The 25,954-nt window shown below is 31.1% G+C and overlaps 1 protein-coding gene and 3 long non-coding RNA genes across 10 annotated transcripts in view; 3 read left to right on the top strand and 1 right to left on the bottom strand.

The window, feature by feature from the left end:
* The window catches only part of LOC725999, a 101,523-nt gene that overhangs the window by 21,771 nt on the left and 53,798 nt on the right, over nucleotides 1-25,954 (bottom strand). The window contains exons 1-2 of one of the 5 annotated variants that reach the window (XM_026442491.1): nucleotides 6,965-7,377; nucleotides 6,472-6,704 (exon numbers count right to left, since the gene is read on the bottom strand). The exons of the other annotated variants lie outside the window; for them this stretch is intronic. The gene's annotated coding sequence lies outside the window, so the exon portion shown is untranslated. Of the gene's footprint in view, nucleotides 1-6,471; nucleotides 6,705-6,964; nucleotides 7,378-25,954 lie in introns of those variants that run through there. 5 annotated transcript variants of the gene reach the window in all.
* On the top strand, nucleotides 1,781-2,940 carry LOC102656373. 2 transcript variants are annotated; one of them, XR_001703952.2, is made up of 2 exons: nucleotides 1,781-2,196; nucleotides 2,728-2,940. It is a non-coding gene; the product is annotated as an uncharacterized LOC102656373 (long non-coding RNA). The 2 variants fall into 2 exon arrangements; XR_003305224.1 differs by lacking the exon at nucleotides 1,781-2,196 and adding an exon at nucleotides 2,213-2,474.
* Nucleotides 14,928-16,900, top strand: LOC107964850. The gene is made up of 3 exons (XR_001703954.2): nucleotides 14,928-15,379; nucleotides 15,636-15,883; nucleotides 16,127-16,900. It is a non-coding gene; the product is annotated as an uncharacterized LOC107964850 (long non-coding RNA).
* Nucleotides 17,890-23,032, top strand: LOC102656264. Of its 2 annotated transcripts, none has more exons than XR_001703947.2 (4): nucleotides 17,890-18,148; nucleotides 18,301-18,567; nucleotides 19,434-19,677; nucleotides 22,156-23,032. It is a non-coding gene; the product is annotated as an uncharacterized LOC102656264 (long non-coding RNA). The 2 variants fall into 2 exon arrangements; XR_001703946.2 differs by having other exon boundaries at nucleotides 17,896-18,148; nucleotides 18,301-18,552.

Here is a 25,954-nt window from a genome sequence, read left to right as displayed (position 1 = left end):
CTAGGGAAATATAACTAGAGAAAATTTCATTTTTCAAGATAACTAATTTCTTCACAATGATATCTTAACGTTTTAAAATGTTTCATTAAACACTCGTTTTCGTGTCTGAGAAAAATAAATAAATACAAAACGTCGTTTCATATCTAGGGAATATCTATCTAGGGAAAAACTCTGCAAAAATTCCTATATATTCCTTTTTCACATTTAATCTTATTGTGCCATTTTACAAAATGTACTCACGATCAACGTTTATGCAATTCCAAATAAAATCTATTGGCAATCCAACATTCTCAGACGTTCGAGGTAATCGAATAGTTCTTTAAAGGATCGGTATATTGGGTCAACTTCAAAAGCAGAATCCAAGGATAACCTCCAAAAAGTATTAAATTTGAATAAGAATGTCCGATAAAGTCGTTAGGAGAAGAGAAAGAGGAGGATTTTTCAAAAGGAAGGGGCGCAGCCGAGGAAGAGTCGATAATGAGGATCAATCGGAAATCGATGAAGACAAGGACGGAAGAACTGGCGTTATGTGTCGTTCTACCTGCGTGCGCCCATTGACGATACACGGCAGTCACAATGCTAAATCACCGGATACATTGCATCCGCCAAAACTTATCGTTCCACGGCCGGAATTTCCTTCCTTCCTCTCCCATCTATCCATAAATCGAATTAGGATCCTATAATGGCAGACTGGTAAAACCTAACCTACAAATATAACTTCATTGCAGAAAGCACTCTTATTTAACGACACATATTAATAATACGAATTATTCTTTTTCAAAGAATTGATCTTTTTATCAGATTCTAGAAAGAGTGACAAAAGATAGATTTTTTTTAAAGAAAATAATAAAAATTCTCTGGTTAAAATAACATCGATAAATCTACAATTTTTTCCCTTACAAATTCACCAACACATCATTACTTACTAAAAAATGACGATATCAAGATGGTCCACCCAGTTATTGATCCACTTCCAAAGAAGTTAACAAAGAATATCGTGAAAAAGATTTCGTAAAAAGGATCCGCTAGATTGCCAACTATCGCTGAAATATCATTTATTCGAGAACAGGAACCTAAAATCAACCGCAGGAACTCGTTCGTTCTCACCCCCTCCCTCCCTCCCCCCGTCTCGCCACGATCGAGGTTCGATTCCTCGTCAACGGGAAAGAATACCTCTCCTCGTTCCTGGCACACGTATCTATTTACAGTGGCTCGTTTCCTTTCCACCTGCTTCTCCTCCTTCTCCTTCCACTCCTCTTACATTCCCGTTTAATCCGCTCGGTGGCGCTCCATCGACTTTTTTTACCCACCACGTCCGACCGTCTATACATATATATATATATATATACACACATACACGCGAGGTTCGAAGCAACGAAGTTGGCACGTCGCAACAACGGATGAGATCTAACGTAGCTGCCGCAATCGGATCGGTAATTAAACCGGATTCTACTGGCAAACTGCAAAGCTTTTCCGGTTGGACGCCCGCAAATGGATCGAGGAAAAACAAAAGAGATTCTATTCCATTATACCGTCTGTTTGATCCTGGATGCCTGTTCGCGCTACATCGATCCTGGATGCTCCTCAGTCATCGGTCCAGCAACTTTGATAACGAACCCTTTGATGAGATTTCCTTTTTAATTTGATGACGATTTTCTTTTCTATTTTCAGATTAAGGGATATATTTTGATGAGGTTAAAAAAATGAGGTTAGCTTAGATTATTAATATTCGGATTAATATACAATAATGATAATTTTTTCATAATTTTGATAATACAGTTTCGTTTTTTCTTGAATAACCTATTCAAAATAAAATTTATCGATATTTGAATAATTCATACTTTGCTTACTGTTCAATATCTCACACAAGTACACAACGTTGTTTCTCTTATTCAACTCCTCAAGAAATAGTACACGTCTCTTCACTGTCTCAAAGTGGATCGTGAAATCTTGAAAACAGAACCTACCCCAACGATGTTACGCTTCACATGTTCAATGAACTCACGAGAACCGCTTCAAGGGGTTTAATTTCGGCCTGACTGATGTGTATGGTAACCCATCCCCACTCGGAGAAATTATACGGTTAGATATATATACAATCCATTTTGATGATATCAAGGTTTTCTTTGGCTGTCGGTAGGTGTGGCCAATTCCATTTGAAAACCGACGTCGCATCGCACGAATGGTAACATCGAGGTAATTAGCTTCTATAACTAATTACATTCACGTGGAAACTATTTTACCAGTGGTGGCATGGTAATATAGAGTCACTGAAGATCGGTTATCTTTACTGCCATTTGAGTGACTCCCCTGATTACCATGTTCACGTAGATAGTGCCTTTCGCTGAGTGAACAAAGTGGCATCGCGTTAGCCTGCACGCTTGCAAATGACATGATTGTAACTAAAGTTCGATCCATCATTCGTATGTATATGCGGGAATGGAATGACAGGTTTAGTTTATGACAAAGTTGAGGTTAGGTTTGACACTAATGGATGTCAATAAAATTTTAATTATAAATACTTGTATCTATCTGTGAATAAATAGTAAATCAATTACAGCCATGATGAATAATTAATCAATATATAATGAATAAAAATTTGTTTAACAAATTTGTATGGTTGAAACAGTATGCTTGAATTTTTTTTTAAATTTTACGTGGACTACATCGCCTGATTATCTATCTGATATGTATAGTTATTATTATTATATTATATATTCATTTCAGATTCATCAAAGATGCAAATTTCATTGGAATTTTTGAGTATTGGATTTGAGGTTCTCTTTGAAGTTCTATGCAAAGACGGAAAGATGGCACTCGCAGCAGTACAACGGCAAAAGATCTTATCTATTTGCTTTGTGCAATTTAGTGTCGCGTTGTTAGAAGATCTAATTTGTTAACGTAGTACTTTTAGGTAATAAACGTGTCTATTTCTATGAATTTGCATTGTATCTACGAAAAACAACGAATCAAATTTGCATCTCTTTTCATAGTTTCCTTTCCTATCTCATATAGTTCGTGTTAGTAAAAAAGTAATGTGGATAGTTCGAAACTGAACACACTCATCGGTTGTGCGGCAGCCATAATGCCTACATGTTTCGTCAACGTGACTTCGTGCCTTCCTTTGTATTCTTCTCCCTATTCTCTCACCGATACTCTATTGTAAACGTATATCCATTGTAACAATGCATTTAGAATCGGAGAAAAGAATCAGAACTGTGAAATATCGCATGATATCGTTGACTTCATGTAAATTCGTCTTCTGTTAGGTTACATTAAGTTGATTTATAGTCATATTTTTACCCGTTATATTTTCTTAAATTAACATCGAGATTAATAAATTAAAATTAAAAAAAATTAAATTAATTTGAACAGTGTCTTAAAATCTTTTCTTATTGAATTTCTTGGCGATTTTAAATATTATTCTAATGATTAGTAAATTTTGTAATTTTCATCATTCTATGTGTAATAATTGAAATATTATAATTCACAATAATTAATACAAATATATACACCTACTCGATTCATTCATTCTAACATATTCAATGATATTTTGTTTGACCATTCATGTTTGTTTATATACGATGTATGAATACTTTATAAAAATTTTTATACGGTTTATCAAGAGGAATTTTTTGAAGGATTTACATTGATCGCGCGTGCAACTAGAACCGTTTTTACAGGGCCAATCGTTTGACGTTTTGTTTCACACGCGCGTTTTGCAATCGTGCGCGTTTTTGTTGGAATTTTTTCGATCGATCGAATTCAGCCAAAGAAAGAAGCTAGTGATGCAATGACGACAAATAGACGAGATTGAACGTAGTCGTTAATTAATCACGCAGGAACGAGTAATCGGAAGCTAAAAGTTTCCATTTTCCTTCTTGTTCCGCCAATTTAACTCTTTAACGAATCTATATGATCACATGATCCTCTTTATTCTATACATTTGCGAGCCTCATCAATAGTGCCAACTATTGACTGAACTATAAAATAAATATTCTTTTCTCTCTATCCTTCTTTTTTTGAATGAAAATTTATAAAAATAAATAAGAAATTCTTCCAAAATTATATCAAGTCGAGTTATAATTTTTATTTCTGATGAATCTAACTGATCACGTGATGCTTTTTGTTTTATGCAATGGAATTGAATAGGATTGCTTATTATTGACTGCAAACTTGATCCATTTTCTACTTTTTATTTAATTATTTATTATATATATTTTATACTTTTAAATAAATGGAAAATTAAGTTTTTTCGTGTCCATTCGAGATGAATAAAAATAGGTAAAGAATCCTCGAAAAATCTGAGAAAGTATCTGAGAAGTTATACCAAGTTGCACATTCCGTAGTTGTAGGAAACGAGAGTAATCCAGTGTAAATAAGCAAACGAACGGATTTATTCGCGACAGATAACCCAGCCGGGATGGCCTCGTCTTAAATAATCTGAAACGCCTGAAGTCCGCCGCTCCATCGCCCTGGAACTTTCTGGGAAAGTTTCAGAACTTCGTTTATTTAAGGGGCTAGAATATCTCAAAAATTTTCCAGACAATTTAATTCAATAATGATCAACGAACTCGGCTCGTTCATCCATCGATGGAACACGTCTTCACCCGACTTGAAAATTCTCCAATTTAAGAAAGAAAAAATTTAAAAATTTTAATATATATATATATATATTTTAAATTCTGAAGATTAATCGTATAAATTGTAAAACTTCGCAATTCATTTTTTATTTTCTATTTTTTCCCATTTTTCTATTAACACGCGTACCTCTTTCATATATGCATGATTTTACTAAGTAAGTTAATAGTTATTAACTGGAATCACGTCAACATACCAGTACTTTGCATAAATTTGAAAATTATTCTTATATTTATTATATATATTATATTCCTCAAATTAATATTAAAAAAAAATATGTTTGTAAAAATAATAAACGAGAATTTAATATAAATCAAGGACAGATAAAGATCTTCATATAAAAATTATTTAATTAACGTTATTTTTTTTTTGTTATCAAAAAAGATGCCATTTTTTATATAGCATCTTTTGTAAATAAAAATTGTAACAATCGATGAGAATATTTTAAATTATACTTTAATTTAATATTTAATTTTCATATTTTTTAAACTATAACGCGTAGTAAAAAAAAAAAAGGGAGGCCACCTTTATTATACGATGCTCTTACAGAGTCTGTCAGAGCCAGGCCTGCCTGCGTGCAAACGATGACCACAAAAAACACTAGATTTCTGTCTTTCACACTCTGTGAACGCATCTTTCATCGAGTTTAAGCCGGTGATTTGCCACATCGACAAGATCTTTGTCAAAAGTTAATAACGAGTGCATTACCGACCGATAAAATTGCAATGGAAAATAGCTGAAGATCTCTCGATTTGTCGGATAAAAAGCCTGTGTAAACATTGCTGCCACACGGTAGCTACTGGCGCATTAGACCAAAGAATATCGCGATCATAGGGTGATTAATCACTAGGGTGCGGCGTTTAACCGAGATGAGCATCGTAGACTGGCTTTTAAAGGAAAGCAAGTTAGATTATCTTCAGAGCTTAGGAACATATCTTAACATTTTTCATAATTAAACTCTAAATCTAAATAAAATAATTTAATATAACTTCATAATATTCATAAAGACCTAAAGACCTAATATCTAAAGAAATAAATAGTTAATCTATTCTCTTTCACATCATTTTTCATAATTAAGATTCAAACTATAAAATTTTTAAATTTATTCCATTTAATTAAAAACGAATTAAAATTTCTCAAATAAAACTTTACTGGAAAGAAAATTTGAATTTGGCGCCCATTTCTATCATGTTATCCAATGATATAAAAAGTCAACGTGATGAACTTTGAGAATTTTCGAGCTAACAAATTCTGATAATTAAGACAATTATTCGCTATCTTATAAATTAAAAAAGCTTTAAAAAATTTAAAGTTTATAGTACTTTAAAAAAATTCTATTCTAAAGAAGAATTTTTTTTTCTTTCCATCGAAGTACAGAATTAAAGTCGTTGTTTGAATAGAAACAGTTCGAAGCTTTTCAAGGGAAATCTGAGACCAGTGATCAAGTGAGAAATTTGTGTCCGATCAATCGTCAAACCGTAAGTGTATCTTTCTCAGCTATCTTCGCTTTATTTATCCGGATCAAGTAGTTCGTCGTTTACTGTCTGACAGCGTCGCTTTGATATCGAAGTTCGGTGCGATCGTCGTTAGTTTGCACGATAAATACGACGCCGCATCGAGAGGTCTGACCAAAGGAAACTGATGCCAACTCTGCCGTGCAAATATTGGCTTCCGTGTAAATGTGCGTACAGACAACGACGATGACATCGCCTTCGTCGACGGATCGGCTCTTCTCTCTGTTTTAGCCACGTATCTCTAACATTCCATCTTTTCCCTAAAGCCGCGGGCCAGACAAAGAGAAGAGCAAGATGTATTTATGGGAGGACAAACCTTTAAGATGATTTCCATGTGCTCAGAGAGTAACATCGAAGAATAACGATCAATTCAGATGACAACGCCAATGTAGATGTATCAACTTTCATCCATATCCAAATAGTATTTGATTCCTTTATCTTGAAACCATTCACTTTTTTACTATTCCCATTATTTTTTGAGGTTAGCCGATACACTTATGCGTCAAAAACTTTCGTTAATACTTCACGTTATACGAGAATAACCATAACCTGGAAAGATTAACATAAATATAGTAATTCTAATTATATCGAAGATACGATTAAATTAAACTTTAACTTTTCAAAGTTAGCTCTATACACTTATCACACATGAAAATTTCTATCATACTACTTCGTATCATGATAGCAAATGGCTAACCTATTGCGTAAAATTTTCACAGAATTGATATGGACGAACTTGAACCTAACCTAACTTTCGGCACTCCTAATCTACCAGTACCACAATGTTAATCATTTAAAGTAAACTTAACCTGGTATATCGATCAGCTCCCAGAGAAATACGGCCAAGATCAAACTCGGTTCCAAAGGAGAAAATGGCGGTCGCGTGAAGATGATCTATATACACAACGCGCACTCGAAGTAACCGGCCACGTAAATTTCTTCATTATAAATTCTTGTCGCGACCTGTTATTAGAGAAATTTATTAGCTTTCCGTAAACGCGTTATCGGCGAACTGCGATCTGCAATTAGGGGGAATTTGCATCGTAGAAGCAGCTGCCACCACTGTATATCGTGATCGAATGCGCACGCACGTCGCGCGTTCAAGAATTCGCGTAGCGATTCGCGTACGACGGGCGAATAATACTTGTCCTTTTGCGCGTCTTGAGAATTTTTTATCTCTCCTTTTTGCCGCTGTCACGCACACCCTCTGTATCCGGTTCGTGTTGTTCTACAGTTGTACCAGGAATATAGGCGGAAACAGCAATCCTCGTGGGCGTCGATAAGCCGCGTTTCAATGCGTTACAAAGGCCCTTCTCGCACGATGGAAAACCGCGTTCCCACATAGCGTTCTTTCATCATTCCTACAGGGTGATTCGCATGTTACTTTTCCCAGGCCGATTGGAAAATGACATGTAAACCATTTCCTGTTTTCGAATGTATCGTCGAACGCATCGTGAATGTATTTTAAAACGATTTTTAAGAAAAATTATTTTAATATTTCTGTAATTAGTTTCAGCAGATTTTAAGATTATAAATAAATCTTAGGGTTTCTAATTAGATTCTTATTGTTTCTTTAAAAATATTTTTCTAATGAAGTAAATTGTATATATTACGTATATATGTATTTTCGTATGTATTACGAATCTAGTAGTATTCTAGGGATTTTCTTTTATCCTATCCAATTCGTTCGAAACTTTTCGTTAGTTGATTATAACGTTCTAATAGAGAATTCTAGAGAATTTCGATTGTGAAAGTTCTGTATCCTTAAAATTTTCTCCCAATTAGGTTTCTATCCTGTAAAATACAAGAAGTGCGGGAAATTGAAATCAAATACTTTGAAACGAAGTGCCGTAATTAAAATTTAATCCAATTGGTTAGGTACCTGTAATCCGACGATACCGGTTGAGGTTTAATGAATCAATTAAGCGACAACGATCAAAAAGTGTAATTTCATTGGTTACAACGGTTAAACAAAGTTCCTTCTGGGTCGAGGATGAAACTCCCTACGCTATATTTGCCTCGCATCTCAGGTGAAACTGGTGTTATTACTTGGTCTCCGATGTTATTGTAGGGATTCACGCGAAAACGTAGAGAGAGAGAGAAAGAGCAGGGAGGAAGAGAGAGTTCGTATTGTTATAGGAAAAACATGCTTGCTCTCCTATACTGCCTCTCTTTGTTATTCCAGATCTTCTTTCTCTTCTGATTTTTCCTTCGAGGAAACTCAATCTCGCGTAAACCATATTGTAAGCTTTGTTAACAAAGATTTTGCATCGTATTCAATTTAAATGTTCAATCGTTATTATCTTTTTGTATCGAGGAAAATTTTTCGAAATTTTCGAAAGATTTTTGTAACGTAATGTAAACGGGACTTAAAACAAAAAAAAAAAATCTTACAAGGTGAACATGACAGGATGAGGAGGAAATTAAAGGATAAAAGAAGCGTGTTCATCTTTTGTCGTGTAATATTTTCCGATAAGTAGCGGAAGCATTGAAAGTAAATGTTCGGGAAATGCGGAGGCGAAAAGCGGTGATAAGCGGAGCATGCATCGAGTATCCTAAATCTATCCTGCAAAATCCATCAATGTATAACACTTTACTCCTGGTGATCGAAGTATAGTATCTATATATATATATACACATATAGAATAAAAATATTTAAATAAAGAATAAAAAAAAATTATATATGCTTAACATAAAATATTTTATTTTTTCAATGATGGAATAATAAGTAGAATAAAAATATTTAAATAAAAACAAGTTATCCGTTATTTATTTAATAGAATATTATTGAATTAAAGTTGAAATGGAAGAAATGGAAAAAGAGAAGGAGAAAATGATAGTAAAAAATTATTTATTTATACGATATGAAAAAACAATAAGGTTGGAAATAATCTAAAAACGTAAAAGAGTTATCACCATCTTTTTGTAAACTTCTAAAAATATCCAACACTAAAAATATTCCACAAATGTAAAGAAGAAAAATGGATTTCCCTCGTTTCTTTGGTTATTCACGCTTTAAGAGGATACGAGATACGCGCGAGAAAAGTAACAGCGTAGTAATATCTTTCTGGAAGATATACGACAGATCTGATACACCGTGGCCAATATACCCAGGAGAAACTTGGATCATGGGAAGAAAATGATTTTCCCTAGGGATTTTCGCAGTTGGATTCACGTGACCCGGCTAATCGACGGAGCGCGCACGCTCGGTATTTGAATTATCGAGAGGAGAAAGAGAGAAAGAAAAAGAAGAAAAAAAAAGAAGAGGAAAAAAATGAAAGCTCTCGCAATACGAATGATGCTTTGGGTGTGGCTGTTTTTTTTTTTTTTTTTAAGTAGAAAAGGGAAATTCGTCGACGAGGAAAGAGTTATTGGCCACACTCGTGACCCTTCAACCACACGAATTTTCGGCCTGGTCACGCCAGTGTCCAGACCCGTGGCGACAAATAGCTTCCTGCCACGCGAGAACACTATCGGCTCGATAAAAGTGGCCACCTTTCATTAGAACATACATTGAGATACATACTCTTGTGAAAACAATATTTCTATACTATTGCAAAGTGATCAATCGAGTCAACCTGTTACATCGGAACGCATTATCTAAACGAGAATTCGATTGAGAATCACTGATTCTCGATATTTCAATTCTTTCTATGTACTACAGGTGCTCTCACTCGCTCGATGTTTTTATATTAAATAATTATTGTTCGATAGTTTCTTTTTTTTTTAATGATCTTAATTTGTTTTTAACTTTGTATATTATAATAATATCTAAAAAATTTTGATAAAGAATTTTTTCTTTATAAATAGCAAGGAACGTGACGATTCAACTTCGAGATAATCTCATAAAGAATAAAAATATAGTAAAAAAAATATCGATATTAATCCATATCATGTAGGGAGAAAATTCCCTTAAACAGACATGATGTTCTTAGTTACAAGATTATGAAAAGACATCAAGTTATTGACAACACTGGTTACCCTTTCCCTTCATAAGAAGCATCAGTGTCCAAGATGGAGTTTGATGAAGTTTCCAGATGAAATTAAGAGATCCCTACCCTCGTATCTACGAAGCTCGCTTAACTTTATCCCGGCAACCATCTTTGGGCCCCTGTTTTCTACGTTAAGTCTCAACAATTCTCCCTCACAATGGCGTGAAGAAAAACAATCAAACTCGAACAGCGGCTCTGAACACGATAAAACCAAGATCATTTCCACTATATAATAATGAAAATTCCCCGCGCCGTTATCTCATCATTTACCAGCTACCTCGTGGAATAGAGGGGTTAGGTAATTACGAAACATAATTTTCCATTGATAATCATTAGAGGAAGACAACGTTAATGTGGTAGGATAAGTGCACGGTGTCTCGATGCATAGTAATCGATAGGCCCAACGAACTATGATTAACGCGTGAACACTGAATATTTCGTAGTTGCGTTTGATAAAACTGATGATTATACTGATGATTATTTATGTAAATTTATACCATTGCTATTGCCGTTGCATAAGTAAAACTTGGATAAAAATATGCAAAGATGCAAATGAATTAAATTGAATCTAATACATTTTGCAACAGTTTTCATTTATTAAAAGGAAAAAATAAGACAAAAATATTCAGACTACAATGCTGTTAATGCATGAATAACAGATTGGGATATAAAGTAAATCTAACAATAAAATATGTATATTCAATAATAAAATTCTATATTCGGTAGCTGGAGAAATGACAGATTATATCAAATTATATCGCAAATTATATAAAGAATTTGTAAAAAAAAAAAAAAATATCAATATATTAGTATAAATAAAAATATGAGATTTAATAAAAGTAAATATAGAACACGAAATATTTGGTCAATGTTGTACAGATTCAGTAATATATATGATGTTATTTTGACACAATATTCACCAGTTAAAATTATTTTGAACATGCATGCCTATTGAAAAGTTTATACACGTTGATCGCACGCCAAATTAATATTGTGAGGAAAGTTATTGAAGTTTATTGGATTATCTTTAGAAATTCTATGGAATCAAACTTGATTGAAAACTTTTTCGAAATAGCACGATCAGCAAATCAATGACCGACTTTGATTTGGGCGGTACTTTTAGCAACCTAACCTCTTTCATGTGTTGAATTAGAGTTATATAGGTTTCACGAAATCAATGAAGAGAACGTAGTTTTCTTTATTAGTCATGAAAAAAATATCCAAATTCAGTAATGATATATATACCATGATTAAAGATTTATTAATTTATCATGTTTATTATTCTAGATTTTATAATGTAAATATACATACAATTTACAAAAAAAAATTGATGTTATCATTTTTAATGAATGATTTTTAACACTTATTTATTTTAAAATAATTATATTGTCATACTTTTCATTTTAAATATATCAAATCAATTCTCACTATTTAATTCAAAATCTCATGTTAATTTTTTTTAATTTTTTTACATAAAAGAAAATATGTTCTTAGGTTAGGTAAGTTATTACAAGTGAAATTATAATCAAAAAAGATCATATAACATTAATATAGAAAATACAAATATATCAAATACTTATAGCATATACAAAATAAAAAATTATAATTATCTATATCTATAAAGAAATATTTATATTTCTAATACCTGATAATCCTATCAATTTCAATACATAAAAAGTATACATAAAAGTATATAACCTTGCATCGTATCATAATAAATCTTATTTAATTTCTTAAAAAAATATTCACTTACTAATTTACAATCGTACCATATACGTTTTCATCTATTATATCTTTCTTGCTTTTCTGCGAGCACTGACGATTTTCTCATCTCGGTATAGTACATTCTCTCAAAACATTCACGACAAACCATTAAGACACGGCTAGTGTTTCCAGACAGTAATATTCAACCAATAAAGTGAATAGCGAAAAACTGGGTCTCTTTGATTCTTCATCGATCCATTAGCTGACAACAAGCCCGGTCTTTTCCGCCTCGTTCCCGCGATTCCGGCTCACGAGTGCAGAAAAACGTTCGATGCATTCGCGGGTACTACGTCGAAAAGAACGGTAGAATTGGTAGTACGGGGTCGGAGGGTGGGAGAAAAAGCGGAGAACGTCGATTTAGGTGGAGGTGGGGATATTGCAATCCTGACAAAGAAGGAAGGTATTTCTAAAGGTTTCAATGGTCGGTCGGGGAAAAAGGGAGAAAACGTTCGATGGAGGGCGAATCTCGCTACGGCCAGGTATTTCGATATTTGTAGAAAACGAGACAAAAAGGCGGAACCGTATTTAAAAAGCGAACGTCGTCCGCGCTCGCGCGCATTGCCTCGGGATAAATCGTTCCGGGGACAAAGGAACGTTCACAGGCGAAACACGCGTTCTCCCCAATGACAATAATTGCTCTCGTTCCGTACACGATAGCCTCGCTAATGAACGGTAATCGCATCGGCGGAAAAACAATAGCAGCCGGTTTGTAGGTTAGGCGCACGTTGTCGTAAGTTCTAGTAGTTTTAAACGGAAGTAAGTATTCTTTTTCTTTTTTCTTTTTTCCGAATTATATCTCCTCCTTTCTTTCTACAATGAAAATATTTTGCACAATATTTTATTTTTAAAAACGAAATGTGGTTTGTCGACTTACCTGAATAGGAATGCTCTGTAATTTTTATTGAGGTTAAGTATTTTACTTGTAGTTTTTGGCACTTTCTATTATTCTTAAAATGATGATAAGATTAAATATTTATCGCACGTTATAAAGATAAATTTTTGGAATTAAAATTAATTTTGAATCGATAAATATTTTTGATCAATATATTGGCTGATAGTATTTCATGTTTTTATACTTTGTGTTTTAAAAGTCAATCAAAGAATACAATATTTGTTCTATTGTTCATATTTATGAATCTTATTTGAATTTAGATTTAACTTGAGCTTGAATTGAATTAGATTTAAAATAAATTTAAATTAAATTCTTATAAAACATAATAATAAATAATAATAAACATATAATAATAAGCAATATTAGAAGAAAGTTTTAAGATAAAGTAAAAGAAGAATTTAGGTCATATTTAGATTATATTTAACTTTTCTTATGTTTTTCTATATATATTTAGTTTTTACACGTCACATAATATCAAAACATATAAGTATATGGTATCAAAAGTTTTTGATACTTTACCAACTTCAACATTAGCTAAATTTAGGTTATGTGAATTCTATACCATCATCCAATATAGCTGCTTTTTTATTTCGCACGAAACGATGAAACTACTGTCCTGGATCGAAAATTTGTCGCGTGAGACGATTCTACAACGACGAACACAAATTTCTCGGGCATAGCGAATGCAATTTGCTTCGGCGTCTGATTCCACGTAATCTCAATTGTTTCGAGCGGCGTACATAATTCATTCAACAATGTCCACAAAACGGTGTCACTTCGTCGATGACGGAGTTATTGTTCGCAGGATAATAGATGCCCTACGCTTTTTCCAAATCCCGGAAAATAATTAAGGACTTCGATGAGATAGGAAAATAATGGTGAGAGATCGTTTAAAAACATGTGTCTGGTGAAAAGAAGAAAAGGAGAAAAATAATGGAGAAAAAAGACCTAACCTATCTAGCATATCTTCACACAAATAAAAAATATTTGGAATATTTTTATATTTTTGTATTAGAATATTCATAATGAGACAGAAGATTTCCAAATTCATTATCGAGAATCGTATCAAGTTTGAAATATAGACAAATTATAATATAAATCTTATTGTAGCATAATCTATAATTATGCAATTTTATTATTTTAAACGATTATAATTAAAATTGGAAATTGAATCGAAATAATGATCTAAAGGGAACCAAATGATACTGAAGTCTTTGAGAAAACTTTCGATACATCAAAAATTAAAAAAAATGATATGATTAAGAGAGCCTCTTACGAGTCATTAAGTGATCAAAGTATCGTGAGAAAATCGTCAGAGTAAGCATATAAGTATTTTTTTTTTTAAAGGATTTAATTTTTATTTTTTTCTTTCTTTTCTTTTTATTTAATATTTTTATATTTTATTTAATCTTATAATAATTTTATTGAATATTATTAAATCTATCCAATATCTTTAAATTATTTCTTTATTTTTAATGAAGAATATTTATTTTTTTACAGATGCATCCAATATATATTATCTTTCACATGATATCAAATATTAAATTAAAAACAGACAAATTTTTCAGAATGTTTGTCATCTCTCATTAGCTTGCTATGAGATACTTTTGATTTATTTAATGCATGCTCTCTAACTGTCACCTGATGGCATGGGGAAAAATATATAGCTGGAAATCACTGGTAATATGTTTTACAATAATACCTAAATGATACTCGACGTTATCGCGTCCGGCCAATGATGATGCATCACCGGGTATTATACTTCTTCTCATTAGCATTAAAACAAACGTTTATTTTATATCCTGGCTTCCGTCTCGTTTTTTGCCAGCAAATATTTACTAGCTTGCGGAATGTTCACTGGTGAAGAATCATCCATTTCCAGGCTTCAGCAAATTTTTAAATCCGAACCATTCTTTTGTTTTTTTTAACTTTTCTTTTTACTTTTATTATATATTGTTTGTTTGTTTCAAGAAAATATGATTTTTTTTTAAAACAAATTTTTTACTCTATTTTTCCTTCAAAAAATATAATTTTTTCGGAAAGGAAAATATTTCAAAATAAAATTAATTAGTGTTATCTAATTTTTTAAAAAATAAAAAATATTTTCAAAAATTAAAGATTTTTAAAAGGATATAAAATATTTTATAAAAATAACTGACATGTACGTTTTCAACTATTTCGATATCAAAACAAAAATTTTTATTTTACTATATAATTATACCATATTATTATTTTACCTTTATTGATATTAATATTTTTTAAATAAGATTTTTAAAATTTTTGTAGTTTTATGACATTTAGAGTGTATACCAATCATAGTAGTTCGAAAACTATATTTAAATAATTTGTAAAAAAAAAAAGATAAAATAGTTGTTTATGAGAATAGTTATCTTGAATTCCAGGAAAACGCTTTCTGTTTGGTACCATGTTTTGGAGGCAGCCTCAATAAGTTTATATGTATAAGACGTAGTCATGACATGAATTCTTAAGAGCGATGCCCCATTTTTAGGTTATGTCCGTAGCAGTTCATAAATAGAGAAGTCAAACCGCGATATAGAAGTCTCTTCCTTATGAATGTTAGTATCAAGAAATACCTGGCTTTCAAAGACAGCTTTCTTTTATTTAAAGATCTTCCTTGATCTTTAATCTTAACCATCCATACAATCAAAACAGGCTTATTTTTTATTCTTTTATTCTTAATTATTGATGAACAATGCTTATTTATATCTATTCTTCCAATTAAAAGAAAAAAAATTAATATTTCTTTCTATTTTTTAAAGAATATATCTGCTCGAAAATAAAAATTTTTTAATTATTATAAATCTGTTACAGAAACATGGATAAATTATAAAAAATATCAAAGGAATATTTTATGGATTATTTATAAAAAAAAAGGTTAAAAATAATTTTTTGTAAAATTAAATATTGTTGAACGAAGAATGAGTTTTAAAACTTTTGATAATTTTGCTCAGTGATTAGAAAAATAATATATTATTGTTTATCAAGTGAATATACAGTCTAGCTAGAAACTGATATTAGTGAACTATCAATATTAACTAATATTGGACATTACTTATAAAGTAAGTTGAATTAATTTAAGAAAAATTTTATGAAATATATTTGAACACTATTATTAAATTTCACATTATTAAAAAATGAAATTTTATTTTCAAAATCCCATAAATAAATAAATCTCAGAAATCAAAATTCCAAATTTAAAATGGTTAATACATAAAAAAAATTGTAACAATATATAAAAAGATTTTATATATATTATATATTCTAACAATACTAAGATTTAATAAAATTCTTTTTTTTTTCAGAAATTTCATTTTCATTTTCAAAATCTCATGAATAAACAATTTTCAAAAATCAAAATTCCAAATCTGAAAAAAAAAAACTTTATAAAGCAATTTCACAGACAAATACATGAAAAATATCCAAAAAAGCTTTCTTGCATGATTTAATAGCATTATGGGACTGGAAACGTTCAAGATTACCAGAACCAGTTAATCTGAAAACCTGTACAAATATATATCCAACTAACAAGGGATGGGATTCTACCAATGAATATTACTTCTCCGATTATTAATTCCATTAATATATCTCAACCGTTTCGACCGTTATAATACCGTTAAAATTATACTAATAAATCGTCCTGATAATCCCGCCATTAACGTGTACCTCGCCTCGTTTTATCGACAGCGTTTGTCGTTTCGCGAGTCATTGTCGCGGAAAATATCCGCTCCGCCAGTCTGGTTGGATTGTTCACCCATTTACAGGGTAGAAATCTCGTATGATAGGAACCACTGTATTGTACTAAGTGCCATGAAGATAAATTCGTTCATTCGTCTTGTAAAAACATATCCAATCATTGGAAAAAGCTTCTTAAAAATGCAATGCATTTGATACCTGTTTTACTTAATGGAAATAATACTTAAATACTTAAATATTTCAAAAAATCTTTATTGTATTCTATATTTAATATTTAATATAATTTAAATTATTTGAAACTTTTTTCTTAGAATTTATTCTTGTTTTTTGTAAATATTTTGAAAAAATTATAAGAAATTATAATAAATATTAGAATGTATTGATAAAAATATAATTATTTATTTTTTTACTTAAATTATATAAAAATAAATTAAAAAGAATTAATTTTAGATGAAATATGAACACAGAAATAAAATGAGAAGATACTAAAAAATTCTGTCTGTGCCTATATGAGCAGTTATATTCAAATCCTTGTTAAATTTTCATTTTACAAAGGAAAATATAGAATTTTCTTTCACTTTTATATTATTTCATTCATCATAATGAAACATTTTTTAAAACAAAAGATCAGAGAAATAATAGAGATAAGAGAAAAAAATATTTTTTTATTTTTCAATATATTATATATTATTATAAATTATATTTTAAATCGGTCAATATTATATTGGATTGGATGATCATTGATATACTTATTTTATTCAAAATTCTCTTGTAGAAAAGTTGGTAAGATAAAATAAGTATATGCATGTATATGCATAATTTTATTCTCCAACTACTCTATAAATTCTTCCAAGTTTTTACATTAATCACTTATAAAATTAATATAAACCTTCTTTAAAGCTCAATAAACTATAAGAAGAGTAATTTAATTTGCTTTATTACTAGCTTCTATACTGATGAAGTACAACTTTCTTTATTATATTAATTAGTTATATTAGTTTTTTCTTCTAATAAACATATATTAACCAAGATAGAAAATCAAAAAAATAAAAAAAAAGAACAATATATTTCATCTTCCAATTGTGTTATATTTATATTTTTGAAATTTATTTGATATAAACAAAATAATATATAACCTCAATTTCAATAAGTTTTTTATAAAATAGAATATTTAATATTATATTTATTTTTTTCAATTTATGTATTTTTGTATTTAATTGATCTAGATACTTTTAAATATTAGAGTTTTATCACAAATCATTGATCATTAATAAAAGATTTTTCTTTTTATTTTTATTTCATTTTCTTTTTATTTCTTTTTATTTCTACACAATTTCTCATTTAGTTACACTTGCCAAATTTACTGAAATAATAAAAAAGTTACTAGGAGGCTGTTAATTGATCCCAGTGGGAACAGGCAACCAATGAGAAAACGAAAGTTAAGTCGATCCCACCAATAGCGGTTCAAAGGTATGTTATCAGTTTTCCGTTAAAAGAAGAAGGGAAAAACGTGATGGCAGGTTAATTAGAAAACACGAGTTTCAAGATTCAAAGAAAAATTCAAGCTCTCTATGGTATACAGTGAAGTTAGAAATATTGTACGAAGTGAAACAATAATTTTCTTCTTTTGCGTAAGTTTATTAATTATTTCAAGACCGAATTATATTCCTTTCGATTCTTAACCTTACTAAATAGGAAAGAAAGGGATTAGGAAATTGTGTATATGCGTTTTTTCATCGATGAATCCATCAGTTTTAATTAATCACGTTCATGGTTATTGCAGCTTCTACGGATTGGACAAGTTGAAACTATTGTTTAGCCTTTTGTTCTGTTCATTCAACGAACAATCGATAGAAAAAGTAAATGAGATCGATTTCATGAATAATATTTTTCTGGATTCCCTTTCTCATTAACGGCAAATTTGATTCGAATATATAAACCATCATTAAATAGAATCTTTCATAAATAAAGATGAAATTTGAAGAAAATTTGTTTAACAGAGCAATTAGATTGATTTTATCGATGACTTCAAGAGGTTATGTATCATGTTGTGTGTGCAATTTTTTTTTTCTTTTCTTAAATGACATTTTTAATAAATTGGATTAAATTTTTCACTTGTATATTATAATATATATGTTTTGAAAATTTTTTAAACTTTCTAAACAAATTTTTTTATTTTATTATAATAACAAATAATTTTAAGTTTTGTACATGATAAATTTACTTTTACTTATTACTATCCATATGTGGTATTTTTTTTTTTTTCATTTTTTCTACTTGTGATAATATTCTTTAGGTGTTTCATTCGAAATAACAATTTTCTTATTGTTTTTTATGAATTATTTTCTTTAATGTAGAAAAATTTTCTTTAATGGAATTTTCTTGATTTATTTCCTATTGAAGTATATAATTTTGTATATAATATCAACACTTAATACATTTAATGATTAATGATTTGAATGTATGATATATAATGACAATTAGTGATTATAATGAGTATTCAATAATCTATTTGATTAATGATCGAGTATTAAAATTCTCTGTCATATAATTATATACTATTTGAATCTATTCTCGGATTTAATATAAATTAGTTTTAGTCATCAACAGTATTCACTTAATGTAACATATATTTGTATACAATAAATAGAATTTTAATTTTAAAGTTACAAATTAACAATTAACAATTGATGATTAACAATTCTTATTATTTTTAAATTTTCATTTTTTTAATTTTTAATAAATTTTAATTATATTAGTAAATATTAATAATATTATATAATATTAATAAAAAAAATTATAAAATTTAAAAAAAAACAACCTGAAAAATTTTCCAATTATAAAACTTTATTTATGAATAATATAAACAAAATTTAATTGACAATACGATTATATTAACTAATAATATATTTTCAGTTACATCTTCAGCTAGATACCATACTAGATAAAATCATTTTGTGATAACAAATGACAGCAAATTTGTTGGCAAGCTCCTCCGAAATCCCTAGCTTGTCCACAGACTTAATTGCAGAATATTACCTCTCCTAAACTACTTCATCTCAACACACATACCACAACTTAACACACACTTAATATATTAAGAGCTTGGTATATTTATGGAGAATTGATAAAACAAGATAGAAATAAATAAATATTCTAGGTATGTTTTAAATAACTATTTAATTTATAGAAATTCTAAGAATTAATTAATTTTTTCAAAGAAATATAAATTTTTTTCAGGATTCGAAAACATTATTTTTATATTGTTTTATATTGAAATGTTTATAAGAAATTGATTTTAATGTTCGAAATTAGTTTAATCCGAACTATATAGATGCAGAAAAATGAAATATAAGCTCTCGTAAATAATGAATTTTCATAAAATAATTTATAAACTTGAAACTTCACATAGAAATTTCGTTCATCCATATGAAAATTATTGATATTCCATATCTAAATATTATCTATATCTTAATAACCAAAATAATGTCTTAACACTAAGTAACAGTACGTTTACTAACGTCGCATCTAAAAGCCAGCTCATCCGAAATCTCACTGTGAAGTTACATCACAAGTTAATCACAAAATATTAGCAATTCTAAATCACTACGAAATCTAATATGGATATCTAGACAAGTATGCTCGTGGAAACTCGATTTCTGAGAGAATTTCATTTTCTTCAATCAATCCGTTTTCTCATCAAAAAAAAGCTATCGATTAATTTCTCTCTCTTTCTTTTTCTTTTTTTTTTTTTTACAGAAGAATAAATGTGATCTTTTAACTATAATCCCTTTTTTGTCTCATTCTTTCCATTACTTTTATTTCATTTTATTATTTTGTCGAGAAAAAAAGTGGTATAAGTGGGTCGAGGCTCTTTTTAACAGGACGCTCGTGCACGTGTTTATACACGCACGTATGTATGCATACGTTTCATTGGGAAGAGGTTAGTCTTCACATTAAACTGATCGTTCCAGGAATACCAACCCTTCAATAGAATTGCTTCCGTGTTTAGAAAATAAACGGGTGGGGAAGAGAGGGTCGCGGTTCTCCTCGAGACGGAAAACACACGCGCGTGCACGTTCCATCTTCGTATCTAAATATTTTCCTCCGAGTTGCAAACAAGTTCCCTTCATGGCTCCCTTTGGTTTTAAAATCGTTCGGTTTGTTGGTTACATCGTGGTCTGAAGTTGAGGTTAGGTCTTCGATTCTTGAACGATTAATTACTACAGTGTTGTGATATATTTAAAATTAGATGTATGATTAACAAGAAATCTGGTGAATCAAGTGTGATTAAAAAATCTAGTGAACAATTTGTAATCGTGTGAAATATTACATACCGTTTATTTAGAAAACAATCACTTTGGAAAGAATGAATTCGAATATTTACAATCCTATTGGTGGTTTTCGAAATCTAAAAATTAGGTTAGGCTAATATATTCGAACTTAACATTATTTTCAATGAAATCTAATAATAATGACATGTGATATTGATTAAGATTTCGATAAAACTATATATAGAGGGAAAAATTTGACAAGCAAAGAATATTCGAATATTTCCAATTTGTAACTCTTGACGGACATTCGAACGGGAAGAAAAAAGGATTCTGAAGCGCATTCCATTTTGTTACCTATTCACGACACAGGGTGGTATTAAAAGGCAGACGCGGACCGATCTCTCTTCCAAGAGGAGGATATTAAAACCGTGGCTGTACAGCTCGTATTAAAGCGAACATTCAAATAATCCTGGACGGTGTACCGTATATATTAATCATAAAAGTAGGTTATTGATCCGCGGAAACCGGCGGACAAATAACTAGTGCGCCCGTTACTAGACGCGTATGAATTTTCATAGAAAAAAGAAAAAAGAGAAGGGGGAAAAAAGAAAAAAGAGAGGAGAAGAGAAAAAGAAGAAAAGAAAGAAGCGAAAAGAAAGGAATGCGTTATAGTAGGTCCATTAGTTGACGTGCAATAACAAAGCCGGGCCGTTTATTCGATTCGCTTATTTTATTCTGTCAATCACATCCCTCTTTCTCTGTTTGAAACTTGGCGAATGGTGTTTTAGGAGCTCCTCTTCGAAAACTTCGATCCCATGTAATTTCATAATTTTCCATTCTTGACGCATTTGTGATTAATGACCGTCGAATTTTCAATTTTCTTTTCTCTCGGATTTTAATCTTTTTACTTCTTTCGAGGTGGAATTTTTTTTCAACTTTTGAACGATGAAATATATTCACACACAGTGGACACAGCGATAATTATAATCCGGATCAATATTAATGTTATATTTATTTAAAAAAATATACATCCTGAATTGAATCTTCCGTTAATAACATGATAAGTGATCACATTTTTTTTTTTGTTTTTTAGTATTTTTATAGGATAATTAATATTAAAATGATTTTCGAAAATTAATTTCTTTTTGTTATAATGAAATTATTTTCGCTTATAAAATGATTAATTTGTACTTAATTAATCGATTGTTGCTCGGGAAACCCATAAATATTTGTCTTAAATAAATTAATTTTACGTAAATGAGAGGTGACATGGTTTTGTTTTAATAATAATAATTAATTATGTTTTATATATATATATATATATATATATATATATATATTAGGAACGTGTTTTGATGTTTCAGGAAAAGTCAATTTACAATTTTCATGATTTATCCCGAAAATGAGTCGAATTTTGATGTCAACAGTTGGTAGAAGTGTCTCCGGCCTGAGAGAGTTTCGATGGCACTACTACGAAATTTCACTGGATGGCTAACGCTGGTCTAGCTAGTCACTTTGCCAACTTGCTTTGAGCGGTTGTTCGTTGGAATATTATTCGGTGTAGTGGTCACTTCCTATTTCGAAGTCCGAATTTATGTGAAATTAACCGAAATTGGAAAATTTCATTAATGGAAAATGGTAATTTTATTAGAGGTTAATAATATAATATATGTAATAATTAAAACCATTTGCGTTTGAGGTCGTTTGATTAAAATTTAATAGACACAAAAAAAAAATGGCTGAATTATCTAGCCCACTAAGAGACTATCTAAGACAAATTCTATTAAAAAAAAAATTCTATTAAAAAGAAAATTAATTTCATTATAATATTTTTAAATTTTAAATGCCAATATATTGAATAAATGAACTTTAATTAATAAATAACAATAATGAATGTTAAAGATAAATAAACGGAAGGAAATTAATACAAAGAACAAGTTTCAACGAAGATAAAATCGCTAATTTTTAATAATTGGAATTATAATAATAACGACTATTGATTATCCATATTTCATATTTTATCGATATATCGATAGCATCGTTAAAATATCGTTAAGGGATAAAAGTAAAGTAACTAAAAAAAGTAACTAGAATTTTTATTTTTATTTTCTTAGAAATCATTAAAACACGTAATAAATAACATTAGATATGTTATACTTAGAATTGCTCGATTCTTTCTGAATTATATCCTTCTATCACAAAGCGTGAAATAAAAGAATTGTAGATGGGCCGTGAAAAAAATTGTGTTCCACTGGAAGCACACTCATGATAGACGTCATCCGACCGGATATTAGGGTTTTTTTTGTGCTAAGGACAACGCGTTTCAATGTCGTGACCAACCGACAGCGACAACGTCCACAGCTTGAGTAAATTTACGCGTAAATTGACTCATTTTCAATTAACGACGATTTTAACCGATTAAAGCGAGCCGCATAAGCCATGGCACGCCCATGTATGACGAGTACCATCTGCCGGTGCATTTTCAGGCCGCACGCGGTGTACCGTGACGATGGAAAAATTTCACGTGTGTGTCTCTGCCCCCAGTGGCTCCCAAATAACTATCCTACCGCGCGGTTGACGGCACACTTCCATCGATACCAAATGATTCCCCGTGAAAAAACACGTCGAGAATAAAGAGTGACATTTTCCCCGTAGGAAACTTCGTTTCGAACGGAATCAATATTGAAAATTTTCGTCGATATAGCTGCACCTGGCGTCATGCCACCCGCGAATCTTTGCACTGGATTATCATCGAAAATAAAAAGGGGCGAGAGGAGAGATGTCACTTTGAATATTTCATCTGTTTTTTTAACGAAGAATCGACTGCACTGTTTTATAATGCATATTCCTTATAACGCGGCATAGAATATCTCTAGAGATAAGCGATATAATTAGACAAAAGGTGAATGAAACTACTATTCCAGGTGGAAAGATATAAAGACGAAAAAAGAGGAAATTGAAAATTCGTCGAATAATATTAAAAAAGGATGTTCGAAGAGAAGAAGGGGATCAAACGAATGGATTTTCAAAAACGAATTTTCAAGAATGACTTTTTGAAAAAAAAGAAAAAAATGTATTTTTCGCGTATATAACATCTTGTATGTATGACATCCTCTGTTCGTCCAAAAAACGAAGAGGAAATGTGACACGTTTCCCGACTACGTTTCGTGCGAGTTTGCATGTAAAAATTTCGAGTAACGTATCCCCCTATCCGGAGCTAATATCGATCAGAAATTTGGGAGCCACTGACCTATACATACACGCCACCCATTCACAAGCGCACACGCTCCCCTATATACGTGGGTGTATCAGCAGAACGTCATCGGACGTGTTTAGGACAGAATTGGCTGATGGGCCAGGTGAGGTGTCGCCATATGAGAAAAATCCTGACGGTTTACTAATAACGAACAGGTTTCAACGCCAGACGCCATCGATCTACGTTCATTTATCCACGCTTGCTAGGATTGGAAACCAATTTCCAGAGAAGTCGAGTTCTCGACGATACCTATATACATATATATATATATATCGATTCGAATTTCAAACCGACCTCAAAAAAAAAAATAAAAAAATAGAAGAAAGGGAGGGAGATTGAAAAAAAAAAAATAGAATAATCAAACTCGCAATCCCATAGATGAAATTGTTACAATTCAACGACTGTTTTCGAGCGATTTGAAGCGCTCTATACGATCCGCAACAGTGTTCCTGAAAATCTTCCAACTGGGAAGGATTAAGTGGGCGCGTCAGCGTCGATTTTCAACGTCAACCGGCGTTCACGATGGGGCACGAGTCTGCGTGCGAGGGTGAAACGCGAGGGACGCCTAGTGGCCTAGACGCGTGTACCGTCGGCCGTCAACAAGCGTGCACAACTTTCACGAGGACTTTGCCAACCCGTGGCCGACGATACACGCCGACCCGATTTCCGCGGGAGGATCTATGCATGCATGTATGTGTATACACGCGCGCGCGCGCACACACACACACACACACACACCCTCTTGCACGCTTAAGCTTCGTAAGATAATTGTTCATCGGGAGGGGGGCGAGGAGGGGGATGAGTGTCAGGCTGCGGTCGCGTAAATGCCGCGTGCATGCGAAACTCCACACTGTTTCCGTTTATCGTGGCGAGATCAATCCGCAATACGAGTCGCGCCCCAATTCTCGACCGCGATCATCCCTTCCCTTTGTCCCTCCCTTGTGGAGTATCCGTCAACCCTAAACTGTTGTTTTCCCCCATTTTTTTTTAGGTCATTTTTTTTCTTCTTTCTCTTTTTTTTTTACTGTCACTGAAATTTTCGTGTCTACTACTTGCAAAAAAATCTGGGATCGTTCTTTGAATTGGACAGTGGTGGAGTTGGATTTGAGATTATTATCGAGAAATATTGGGATGATTGTGATAGTTAAAGTATTGGAGAGGTAATATTTTTTTCCTAAGATTTTAAAGATCTGTTTGATTTGAAAAAAATTGGCATAATTTTTTTTTTTGATGACAGTTTATTTATTTTGAAGTAATTGGTATTAAGGAATATTAATTTAAGACGATTGTGATCGAGTCTCAAGGAGTTTAAAATGTAAAATAAATATTATTATTTGTGACAGATGGAAGTTTGTCAATTGATAATATATATATTTGTATCAAGTATCATTTCTTGTTGGATTTGAGGTTATTGTATATGTATATCGAGAAATATTGGGATGATTGTGATAGTTAAAGTATTGGAGAGGTAATATTTTTTTCTTAAGATTTTAAAGATCTGTTTGATTTGAAAAAAATTGGTATAAGTTGGATAATTTTTGTTTTTAATGACAGTTTATTTATTTTGAAGTAATTGGTATTGAGGAATATTAATTTAAGACGATTGTGATCGAGTCTCAAGGAGTTTAAAATGTAAAATAAATATTATTATTTGTGACAGATGGAAGTTTGTCAATTGACAATATATATATTTGTGTCAAGTATCATTCCTTGTACTATGAATCTAGTGTTATTTTTCTTAGCATTATTTTTTGGTTATCAACGTTCATCCGAGTAGATCCAGATGGTCTTCGAGATGTTTATCTTTCATATTATCTTCTAAATTATTCCGTATCGCATTTGATGCAACACAGTTTGCAATATCGGATCAATGCTAATGCAACGATGCTATACATTCTTATGTAAAG

Source organism: Apis mellifera, linkage group LG8 (genome assembly GCF_003254395.2).
Source record: "Apis mellifera strain DH4 linkage group LG8, Amel_HAv3.1, whole genome shotgun sequence".
NCBI lineage: Eukaryota > Metazoa > Arthropoda > Insecta > Hymenoptera > Apidae > Apis > Apis mellifera.
This window is presented reverse-complemented; position numbering and strand designations above follow the sequence as displayed.